This window comes from Pithys albifrons, chromosome 4 (assembly GCF_047495875.1).
Source record: "Pithys albifrons albifrons isolate INPA30051 chromosome 4, PitAlb_v1, whole genome shotgun sequence".
In the NCBI taxonomy this organism is placed as follows: Eukaryota; Metazoa; Chordata; class Aves; order Passeriformes; family Thamnophilidae; genus Pithys; species Pithys albifrons.
This window is the reverse complement of record NC_092461.1, coordinates 99,420,529-99,433,319: the sequence shown is the minus strand read 5'-3', so window position 1 is coordinate 99,433,319 and position 12,791 is coordinate 99,420,529.

Genomic DNA, 12,791 nt, shown 5'->3' with positions numbered 1-12,791 from the left:
CAGCTAAGATGGTCTTCATCCTTCATTTCATTGTTTAAACATCTAAACATTGTTTTGATTGCATTTATAGGGCACCCAAATGCTATTTTTAGATACTCTACTAGAAGAGATGATCTCTGAGGTGATATGATATAAACCAGTTCTTTCTTGTTCCAAATAGGTCTAAAATCCTGCTTCAGGAGTCTCCTAAGGCTTCAGTTGTTTTCTTTCAGCCCTGGCTGATGTTGGCAACTGAAATAGATGTGGAAAAGGTAATTGCAATATTTTGAACCCTAAATGCATTTTTATTTGGTGCATTTGTTTTGATTATGTATTAAATTATTCCCTAGCTTATGAGTAACAGTGAGTATCTAATCTTCACAACCTACCTCATCTTCTTCATGTTTCAGAAGGTCTTTAGACAAGCACTGCCAAATGTGTCCAAGTGTACCTGTTCTGCACTCTTTCTATGCATTTATTTCTCATCACATAATTGCATCAATTGCTAATCAATCCCCTTTTCTCCCTTCCCCTCTCCCCTGGGGGGTGGGATCCTACATATTATAATGTCGCAGGTTTGGCCCAGCTGTTGCCAACCCTGGACTGGCCCCCCTTCCTCCTCCCAAAACTTTCCCAGCAAAGGAAAGGGAAAAAAAAACTGAAAAGAAACGCACTCTAAAGAAACTGAACTGAATAAAAAGAATAAATTATATTTACTAACATTTACAAACCACACTGTATACACAATACACAGGATCCCACCCCCCAGGGGAGAGGGGAAGGGAGAAAAGGGGATTGATTAGCCGGAAAATAGGGAAGACACCAACCCAACCCAAAGAAACCGAATGAATCAAAACAAACACAATTAAAAACCTCAAGGAAGGGGAACAAGAATGAAACAATCTCACCCAGGACAGGAGAAACACCAGGGACCGGAGGGACCAGACCTCCACCACCTCCCTCCAGCTCCTCAGCCAAGGACTGGAAGAAGGAAAAAAACCACTCCCCCACTGCCACGTGGAAGACACGTGTGGAATCCTTGTAACTTCCTTAGATACAATGGGTACTGAGGGAGCCATGGGTCAAACCATTACAATTACTGCTATTGCTTATGGTCAAAAGGAGAATTCTTTGTGATTAAGGTTCATTATATGTGGGTTCTCTCATTCTAGATATGCTGGTCAATATAATAGATTTGATGCTGTAAAAATAAATATTGTTACTGCATTTTTGTGTTGGTGGATTGAATCACAAGATCTGAAAGTCTTATGCCTTTTTGTTGAGTCTTGACTCTCAGAAGAAGTTTTTCCAGATCAAGATGTTGCATAATGGTCTTGTTACTTGAAGAAGAGAGGAAGGGTTAACATTATCACCAACCGTTTTACATGTGGAATTTGAGAGACAGCAGAGCTCACAAAAGAACCTTATTATGTGAACAAATCTATAAACTTTTGTGGAATCTTTCTCCGTGAGAGATGATGTATAAACAAAAACCTGATTTGCTAATTTGTTTCAATTCTAATAAAGCTGATGATTTTTTGTTTTTTTTCTGAATAGGTTATGTATCCAAAAAAATGTCATTAACACTGGCTTGCGGAAATATGTTATTCAGCCTTGCCTCAAAGGTAATCCTTTCCTATAATTCTTCCTCTGGAATGCACAGACAATTAGTTGTCAAGTTATCAAGGACTATTAGGTAGTCATGAATCCTCTTTGCTAGCTGTAAAAATTCACCATATATTGAGATTCAGTAGAACAGATGACTGCAGAATAAAGACACCAGCATAAAAATATTATTTCTGGTGTCTGGATAAAACCAAACAGTTGTGCAATTGATACACTAGAGAGAAGGGATGCCATGCAGAGGCATGTTCCCAGGTTTGAGCACTGGGCCTGTGTGAACCTGATAATGTTTCACAAGGCCAGGATATTTGTAGATTAAAAATTAGACATCAGCTGACAAAGTCTGCTTGCAGCCCAGACAGCCAAATGTATTCTGAGTTGCATCAGAAAAAGTGTGGCCAGCAGGTCGAGGGAAGTGATTCTCCCCCTTTGCTCTTGTGTGACTCCATCTGGAGTACTTCATTCAGGTCTTCAGTACAGAAAAGACCTGGGCCTGTTGGAATGGGTCTAGAGAAGGGCCATGAAAATAATAAGAGGGATGGAATACCTCCGTATAAGGAAAGGCTGAGAGTTGTGTTTTTCAACCTAGAGAAGTGAAGGTTCCAGGGAGACCTCATTGCAGCCTTTCAATATTTCATGGAGTCTTATACGAAAGATGGAGAGGAACTTTCTATCAAGGCCTATAGTGATAGGACAAGGTACAACCATTTTAAACTGAGACAGGGTAGATTTAGATTGAATATAGCTAAGAATTGTTTGACTCTTATGGTTGTGAGGTACTGGAAGCAATTGCCCAGAGACACTGGGGTTTTCCAGGTTTGGAAGTGTTCAGGGTCAGGCTGAATGGGGCTTTAAGCAATGTGATGGAGTAAAAGATGTTCCAGGCCATGTCAAGTGGTTTGGAACTGAATGGAGGACTACATGTTTCTCAATTTGCCCTCAGTGTTGGGAAAGGTCATGCAGCAGATGATCTTGAGTGCCATCACATGGCACATACAGGACAACCAGGTGATCAAATCCAATGAGCTTGGGTTTACAAGAAGCAGCTACTGCTTGACTAACCTGATTCTCTATCACAGCATCATTGAGGAACAATATCACAGAATCACAGAGCATGTTGAGGTAGAAGGGACCCACAAGGATGATCGAGTTCAACCCTTATCATCCCCAAGAGTCACACCATGTATCTTCTTGAACTCTGTCAGGCTCGGTGCTGTGACCACTTCCCTGGGGAGCCTATTCCATCACCCAACCACCCTCTGGCACAATTTCACTCCTGCCCCCTCACAAGGAAGTTGTAAGTGCAGTGAGGTCTCACCTCAGGATCCTCTTCTCCAGGCTGAACAGACCAAGTGACCTCAGCTGCTCTTCATACTGTTTTCCCTCAAGATTCTCCACCATCTTCATTGCCCTCCTTTGAACACTCTATAATGGCTTAATGTCTTTCTTATATTCTGGCTCCCAAAACTGCACACAATATTCAAGTTGAGGTTGTTCCAGTGCAGAGCAGAGTGGGACAATGCCCTCCCTTGACCAGCTGGAGATGCTGTGCCTGATGACCCCAGGACACGGTTGGCCCTCCTGGCTGCCAGGGCACTGCTGACTCATATTCAACTTATCATTTACCAGGACCCCCATGTCCCTTTCCGTGGCACTGCTTTCCAGCATCTCATTCCCCAGTCCGTATGTACATGTGGGGTTGCCCCATCCCAGGTGCAAAACCTTGACCTTCCTCTTGTTCAATTTCATGTTATTGCTGACTGTGCAGTTCTCTAATTTGTCTCTTTGCAGGGCCTCTCTGTCTCTGAGGGATCAGCTAGTCAGGCCATCAAACTAGTACCACCATAATCATCCCTATCTGAACTACATAGTAGATGATGAAAAGGCTGTGAATGTTTTTTACCTGGACTTTACTGAAGTGTTCTTCAAAAATAAGTATTTTAGGCATAAAACTGTTGGAAAGGAACCATCCATATTAATAATTTTTCTGTACTCTTATTGCGAAGCATCTGTTATAAGCAAAATGGAACATTTCCCAAACCTTGAGTTTTCCTTTCCTATGATGCCTTTCACAGCAAATATACACTGCCTTTGAAAAAAAGAAATAAGTCAGGGTGTATTATATGAGGCATGTGTATGAAATGTTCTTTAGTTCATGTTGTCATTTCATTGCAGCAGAAGGGAGAGGAACGGACTTTTGCGTACTCATTGGGTTCTGAACTAAGGCATCATAGGTTTAACTTCTAGCTGTATTTCAGGCTCATTTTACTGTTATCTACTATTTCCTTTTTGTATTTATGCTGGTTTCCATTTGGCAGCTAATTAGATGCCCCTGAAGCTTCAATATGAATTTACATCAGAATAGGCATCTCATCCCTTCTCAGCCAAAGCTGACTGTACCAACATTGAGGGAGGGTGAGGATAACATAAAGTGTAAAAAGGTACTTTCCCTTCTGGTTGAAGAGGTGAGCCTCTGTGTGATTTAGAAAATATTAAGACCTAAACACTGTCCTGACAAAATGTCTCCTGCCTGGTGAAAGCCTTTCAAGAGCTATATTCTTTTGATAATGTTTAGCAAGAAGCAGCTTTATTGAACTATGTGTTGAATTGCTCTTTGACATGGAATTGAGTACTTTCCAGAATTTGCTGTCCTGACAGAAAAAGAAAGGAATATTTGCTTCCTGCTGGCCTTACTGTTATTTTTGGGTACACATGGCTGAGTCATAAGCCAAATTTCATGTTTCACTGCTACTACTTCAAAATGATAGTGCTCTCAATGACATGTTCCCACCCTACTAGATAGCTTGGCATCTTCTATTTGCCACTCACTCAGTACACTTCTTCCAGTTATTTTTTTTACATTTTTCAGTTTATTCCATCTTGTGCAGAAACTTTCAGTCCCAGTGAGAGTTCAACAGTATTTGACACCTATGAGTGTCTCTCTGCTGATGAGAAGAACCCACAGTTCACCCAGTCAGAGATGTATTTTTTTGACCTATAGCAATGAGGTTAGCATGAAGTTCCATCAGATTATTTCAGAGCCTTTTGGAAGCCTTAGTGCTTTTGACCCCAGATGGAGCAGAGGAAGCACAGACATCTCACCAGTGTCAGCAAGAGTAAGAAATACATTAAATGAGACAGATTCAGTAAAAATACTGGACAGATCCAGAATGATCCTTCAGTGAAAGGGGCTTACAAGAAGCTTAGAGATGGACTTTTCACAAGGGCATGTAGTGATAGGACAAGACCAAATAGCCTCAAATTGAAGGAGGGTATATTTAGATTAGATATTAGGAAGAAGTTTTTTACTGTGAGGGTGGCGAGGCGCTGGATCAGGTTGTGCAGAAAAGTTGTGGACTTCCCATCTCTGTAAGTGTTCAAGGCCAGGCTGGATGGGGCTTAGAGCAACCAGGTCTAGTGGAAGATGTACTTGCCTGTGCTATCAGGATTTGAACTAGATAATCTTTAAAGTCTCTTCCAACCCAGACCATGCTATGATTCTGCGATTCTATGAAAATTGAAAAGTCTCCATGGCTTTGGCTGTTCAGATTTAAGTTGGAAAAAAATTCTTATCCAAATGCAAAGCTATTGGTCAGGCTTTCCTTGAGCAGGTCAGTGTGAGAGGTCTTACTACCAGTCTTATACCTCAGACTAATTCATACATCAGAATACATGCATGGTATTTCCTGGCCCTTTATCCAGCCATGCTAAACACCTCATGCCTCATATGAAGATAAGGACTGGCTTCTTTGATCCTCTCCTCAAATAAGTTTACATGACCATTTTAAATGCAGAAGATGAGAAGAATACCCTTCCTGGTTCTTCTAGATGCAGCTGAAATTTTAAGTGTGTCATGGAAGAACCCTTTCATTTTACATACCATGAAGTTCAGTTTTGTTTTGCTGGTCTGGAAACAATAGAAATCACAGTTCTGTCTTTGTCGTTTGTTTACTTTAATAGAAACTTAAACTATCACTCTATCAAAGATCATAATTTATTTTACTAAAAGTCCATGAGTTAACAAGGAACAAATTAGTGACTAACAGACAAATACAGGTTAGTAAGTTTCCTAACTTAGTGCCAGGCTTGGGTACCCCAGTAATTGTATTGCCTAGTGCACTGGCAAAGAACATATAAAATTGTACCCTCTGATCATGAGGTGAGGGATATAGGCATGAAGGAATGGAAAAGGTCTAGATGCTGATTAATTTACTTGCCTTCATTTTTACTGTAAAGTCGTACTCTTAGTCTGGCTGGGTCGCAGAGCCCTATGACAGATGCTTTTGGAATGAAACTCTCACCAGAGCAGCAGGACAAAGGACTGGAGACCCCCAGCAAGTAGAACATACACCTATGGGAGCAAATGAGATGCTGGCAGAGTTCAAGACTGGTGAGCTTGTTATAATGAGGGGATGTTTGCAATGGCTAGTCAAAAGCAAACATCACATCATCTTCAAGACAGGCAAAGAGAGAGGGAAAGGAGACTTCAACACTGTTTTCTTTTCAGTTCATATATTACCTGATGCAGGACTAAGTGTTGGTATTCCTGCTATGTAGGAGGTAGGTATGTGTGTGAGAATCAACACAGATACATACACTCTTCTTTGCTGAAGCACAAACTCAAGTAAATTAAGCCTTGTGTATTCTTCTGAGAATGTAGTTGTTCTAAACAAAAGAAGGAATATTGTTTTCTGAGTTGTATTCTTAGCATGCCTCTACTCTTTCTTTGGTAACAGGGAAGACAGCAGTATTGTTGCTAAGCAGCAGCTGTCACAAGGAAGCTCTATGTCTAATATTGTCGTAGTGGATTAAGTGCCACCAAAGTACATCACTTCTGAAGCCTTTCTGTCTGTTATCTGTTGAAACAATTTATAGCCACAGTATTCAGCCCAGTGTATATATCCATTTCCCCCTTTCCACCCATCCATATTGACTATGATGTCTGGTGAGTTTAAGGCTGGCCATATTTCTTGATGTTAGTGTTCTGAGGAAGTCTGCCTCTGGAGCCTGTCTGGGTAGTGCTGGAATAAGTCTACCTGTACTGACTTGCTACTAATATGACACCTAGTGCTGGCATTCATGGAGGTACCTGTTAAAAAAACAAACAAACAAGCAAATAAAACCAAAACCCCTAAAGCTAAGTATTAATATCTCCTTAATCTTTGTCTTCTTTTCCTGTTGGCAAGCTCTTTTTCTCCTCACGGACAGAGTGGTTATGGCCAACTCCCCAAATACTGGTTGCAGAAAGTCCTTTGGGGAATGTTTTTTCTGCTTGTGAGAAAATTATTTCAACAAATTATATTTTCATTTCCGTTTGTGTGGGCATAACTAAACATTGATAAGAAATATTTTCGTACTTGAACTGTTTTCAAAAATGCAGTTTCTTGAAAGTGGTAAGAGAAAAATGCAGTAGCTATTTTGAAAATGCTGTGTAAACACAGGATGCCATTAACTTTCACTGAGACTGAAAAAATCAGGTTCTGATAAGGGAGAATGCCCCTGTCTGTCCTTTATGCTCACTGGGCAAAAGGCAATTGAAATACAAAAGTATTTCATGGAAATTGGAGGGAGATTGCCCACAAACAAATCAGTCCTCCATTGTAGCAAATTCATTTAATGCACATTTCAGGCAGAATAGTGTTGGCTACATCTGCACATGTCAATAAGTCTTTCAAACTGCTCTTTGGTGTTAGGAAAGTTAACTGGGTTTGTGTTTGTTTTTTTTTTGTTTTGTTTTTTTTTGTTTGTTTGTTTTTTGTTTGTTTTTTGTGTTTTTTTTTGTTTTGTTTTTTTTGGTTTTTTTTTTGTTTCCCCAAAGAAATCATTATTTTCTTTTTGCTTATTTGTTTGTGCTTCTGTCTTGGAAAGGTACATATTTGTTAAATTGTGTTATCTTTACGTTTATAGAGTAATCATTGGACCTTTGTTTTGATGTTAATCTGGTTTTGATCTCTTACTATTCTGGCAGTGCAACTGGTAACTAGGGCTAAGAAATAAGACAAATTTTATGGCTTTGGAGTGGGAAAAAGCATACAAAATCCAAAAAAGTATGAAAACATTTCTCCTTTCCAATGCTGATGCTACAGTTCTTACAGTCATCTTTTCTCTATTAATAGATACAACCCAAGTTTTTCAGTGCTGCTCAGTCAGTTGTCTTTACAAAGCATTAGTTGCTTCCTAAAATGACGGTCATTAAACCCACAAATACTCAGATTGTCATACTTTGGGAAAAGAAAATCACAACACATAGATGATGTTACAGCATTTTCAGTTTTCTGAAACCTTGTAAATATGGGTACAATCACTTCTGATGGCTAAGACAAAAATTTGGCTGGGAGCTTTGAATCTATAATGTTTGTATTCACATAGACTGATTTGCAAGTGTAACTACAGAAAAAAAAACCCCAAACAAACACCAACACATAGAAAATTAGTTTTCCATGTCCCATGTACATGTTCCATGATTAATCTGTTTATATTTGGAACCTTAAGTTGGGCCTTAGATTTTAGTATAAGTTCAAATTAAAATTGAGCAGTCTTCATAAATGTCAGAGTGAAGAAGAAGAATATATACCAAAAAAACCCCTCAAATTATGCTGGCATGAAAAATATCAGCTGGATGTAGCTGAAAAAATTATATATGCTAGGGCAATAAATTAGCCAGAAACCTTTGCAGAGTCTCTTCATGTTTCATATTGAGTACTTGTTTCCATTTGACTTGGTAAAAAAGTCAGCTTGTAAGTGGCACCCTCTGAAACTGCCAAGAATCTACAGCCAGGCAGTGAAAACTGATGTAACACTAGTGATGTTAACAGAGAGACATTGTGATGACTGCTTATTATCAAAGGTTCTTGATTTGCATTCCACCCCTGTTGGCCTAAAGTCTTTGCTGATGCTCTGGTATCTTTCGGTGAATGTGTGGTTCTGTCCAGTGTAAATTCCCAGTATTTGAATGTGTTGATGAATTGAAGTTGTACATTTATTCTTTAGTGTAAGGTAAATAAAAGAAAGCAGGAAATATATTAGCAAACATTACAGAGAAATCTGCTTGCTAGATTTGTAATAGTTGTTGAACCCATTTTGTCACCTTTGGCATGTGTGGCACCCAGCTATAAGCTGTGGAAAGTAAATGAGAACTGGTGACAGTAAGAGAAAGACTAGCAGGAGAAAAAAGCGTGGGAAAAATATAGTTAATCTCTTCTGCACAGACACTGGTGCAGCATTTGCTTCTCTCTAATGTGAGATTGCTGTGCCTGCACTGTTGTGTTCCTCTTGTGTTTAGATAAGGAGAGTCTCTGTTCTTCATTCCCTGTCCAGCCCAAATCTGTGTCTTTGTGGATATGATCATACTGTCCAGGTAGTACCTACTAATTATTGAGAAAGTAGCTGATTGTCTTGGGTTCTGAAAAGCATTTCTCAGTGGACCTGTGTAACTTTCCTTCCCAAGATCCTGATAACAGACAGTGAAGTGTAACAGAAGTATCTGATGCTAATCTCTGTTGAATGAAGCTGGACCTCTTTACTTTCCAGCTCCGTCCCCACCCACTCCCTCTTGTCTTTTGTGATTAGAGCAATTTTTTAATAAAAATCTTAAATTTACCACAGTAAGAGAGGGGTCTAACTGATGTTTCTTCCAACTTCTAATGTTGGTGGTTTAGAAATAAGCTTGCAAATGCAACTTCTAACACCTTAGTTCCCATTAAATTTGAAAATTAACTTCTGTCATCTCCCCAGAGGTGTCAAAGGATGTAGTAACATTAGCATGCACTTCTACTTTGTCTTACCATTGCAGTGAAACAGTCAATCCAGTACACGGAATTCAGGTCACCATCAGAACACGCAAGTAGCAATAGATATCAAAGCCAAACAAGGTGCACACAGTTTTTGCTTAAGTCATTATATGAAATTATGCCTGTAAATGCCACGTTAAAAATTAATTGATGCAGTGCATATTTCTGTATCAATCAAGAAATATTGAATTGCATGTAGTCTATATTTATGCCAAAGAAGAGAAAACTAGTAAATGTGTTATGTCTTGGAATAAGGTTATGTTGCTGACTGTGGTGTGGATATTATCTGGTTTGGAAGGACACTAATAATTTGTCCTGGGCTGAGCTGGCAAAACGCCAACTGTCCAGGACAGAGAAAAAGTGTTCCTCCCCCCCACAACCAGCCAAGGGACGAGAAGAGGGAGAGAGGGAAAAAAAACCTTCCAAAACCAGGTTTGTGCTGGAACTAACTACATGTATTTATACAGAAAGGAGAAAATTAAGAGGAAACTACAATATAACACACACAACTTACATATATATATAACAAGGCATAACTTCCCACTCCCCAATTAATACAAAGCCCATTACTCTAAATTCATAAGCACTCCAAAAGACACTCAGCAAGAAAGAGAAAGTATAACAACAAAATATTTCTACTTCCCTGAATGCAAACAAAATGCAAGCAGAGGCAACAGGAGCAGGGCCCAGCATAGTAGAGGAGCTGCCAGATGTCCTCCTCTTAGTGCAGCCATGATGGAACTGACCCAGCCACTCCCACACACTGGATTTTACCCCCTTTGAGATAATGTAGTATGGTATGGAATACAATATTATTGGCTGGAAGAAGTCAGCTGTTAGCTAGCTCAGCCCAGCTTAAATCAGCTGACAATCCTAGGCCCAGCTGAACTTTAAAACCTAAGTTTAGGCCCACCTGCCTGAACCCATAACAAATTTGACAATATTATTCTGCATTACTCTAGCATGGGATATTTGTGCTCAGGTGCAACAAGTCTGAGTCATGACTTTTTGTTGCAGCACTTCATTTACTGCATTATTTTTTCAACTCTTCAAGAATGGGTCACAAGGTTTGATATGTATGGACAGACCAATCTTTTTTTAAATGGAAGAGTTTCTGTGATTTACTTACAGAAAGGTTTTGAGGGTTTGATTTTTTTTTATTATTGTTGTTTTATTTTGAAGTGTGTGTTTGGTTTGTTGGTTGGTTTTATGACAATTTCTTGATACCAGCATCTTAGTCACAAGGTGAATGAAAGAGGGAAGGGAACGGTTCCCGCCTGTCCTCCGGAGCCGGGGAGCGCAGAAACAGAGAGTCTTTTCAGTTCGGGGGCTAGTGGCAAAAACAGGTTTATTGATAAAAAATCACAGGGTTTTTATGGGGTCTTGAGGGGAAGGTACTGGAACTGGGAAAGGATTGGGCAGGGGCTTCCGAAGGGGAAGTGACTTCCATGCTCAGCTAGCGAATGGGGAAAACAGAGGAACCTCAGCCGATAGAAAACCAGGGTTTGGAGAGAGATGGGTGAGACAGCCAGTTAGGACAGGAGTGGAAGCGGGCAGGAGGAACAGCCATGCAGCCACGGGCTGCCCCAGGGACACAAGGCAGGAGGGACCCAGGGGTGATGCAGCCCCTGCTCGGACCAGTGGGCTCATGCCCAGGCATAGTCTGGCAGCTGCCACCAGGGCAATGTGGGGAGAGGTGGGGGGACACCCCCTGGTGGGGCCATCCAGGTCCCGGTGAGAGACAGTGCCTGTGCTTAATGAGCGTGTGGTGACTCATCATAGAACAAAAGCCTCCGGGGAACACAGGTGAGGACAGGGCAAGGGTGGTGACAACACTGCAGGAAGGTAATAACAATGCAGGGAGAGGGATACAGAAACTTTCTGAACTAAAACCTGGTATAAATAAAACGCATAATTTTAAAACTTCAACAAGTCTCTTATGTATGGGACTGGTCAGATCTGCTCTGCTTCCCAGCGCCGTCCTCCTCGGGAGTGCATTTTAGCATTTTCCCATATACAGGGAACTTATCTCTTAGAAATAAAACACCAGCGTTCAGTTCACTGAACAAAAAGAAAGCAAACAGTTCATGGATTTATTTTAGAAAGTGTTTGTTTGCTTGTCCACAGTTTTTGATGAATGGTTCAATTTATTTTAGAATTAATGAATAGAAATATGTTTTCTCTCTACTAGTGATATGAAAATTTTTACTTAGTTTAATAAAACTGTATCTCTCCCATATCTGTTTAGAGGCTTAGTATACTCAGATCCTCAAGTAATGTTATTTGGACTGATGCTGTCTACTTATTCAAAATTTTGGTTTTTATGATCATGGACCTACCTTTGAAAAGCTGTGTCTGTTTGGAGCTGATGGGATTCAACTCACCAAGTGGAGCAAAACCATCTTTACCAACAATCTGGCCAGACTTGTAAGGGGAGTTTTAAACTAAGCTGGGGAAGGAGGCAGAATTTTAAGTAACAAGAAAGAGGCAGTGGCTGCTGATATATTAGGAACCAACAGAGAAATACTTATGAAAAATTGTTCCTCTAAAAAGGTGACATGGTTGATATTCCAACTGAAATGTCTCCATACCAATGACTGTAGCATGAGTAAAACAGAATGTAAAACAGAAGCACTTGGGTGCCACTGTGCAGCTAGAAAGCTATGACTTGCTCACTATTACTGAAACTTTGGGGATAAATCACAAGACTGAAGTGCTGCAATCAATGATTGCACAGAACTGACTTTGAAAAATAGTGATGGACAGGTTAAAAGCTTATGGGTGAAAATCAAAGGCGGGATAAAAAGGGAAACTTCATGGTTACTACTTGCTATAGGCTGCCCGATCAAGTGAAGGATGTTGATAAAGCATTCTTACTTCACATCCAAGAAACATACTTGCAAGTTCTGATCCTTCTGTGGGTCTTCAGTCACCCTGATATATGCTGCAAAAGCAACACAGCAAGCTGTAGGCAATCCAGAAGACTCTTGGAGTGTGTCAAGGATACTTTCCTAATCCAGATAAGAGACACTCCAGCTAGAGGAGAAGCATTGTTGGACTTGCTGCGTACCGACACAGCTGAATTAGAGATGTCAAGAATGGTGGCAGCCTAAGTGAAAGTGATCATACTCTCATGGAATTCATGACGTCAAGGGGTATGGACCAGGAGAAGAATAACATCAAGTCTCTGAATATGGTTGTTCAAGGAACGAGTGGATGGGAATATGGGAAACTACCCTGAGGGATAAAGGAGCACAACAGAGCTGGCAACTGTTTGAGGACACTGTTCTAGAGCACAAGAGCTTCCAAATCCTGTGTGTAACAAACCATGGAAGGAAGGGAGGAAAGAAACAAGGCTGGGTAAGGGCCTCCTGATTAAACTGAAGTGTTAAGAAGGAA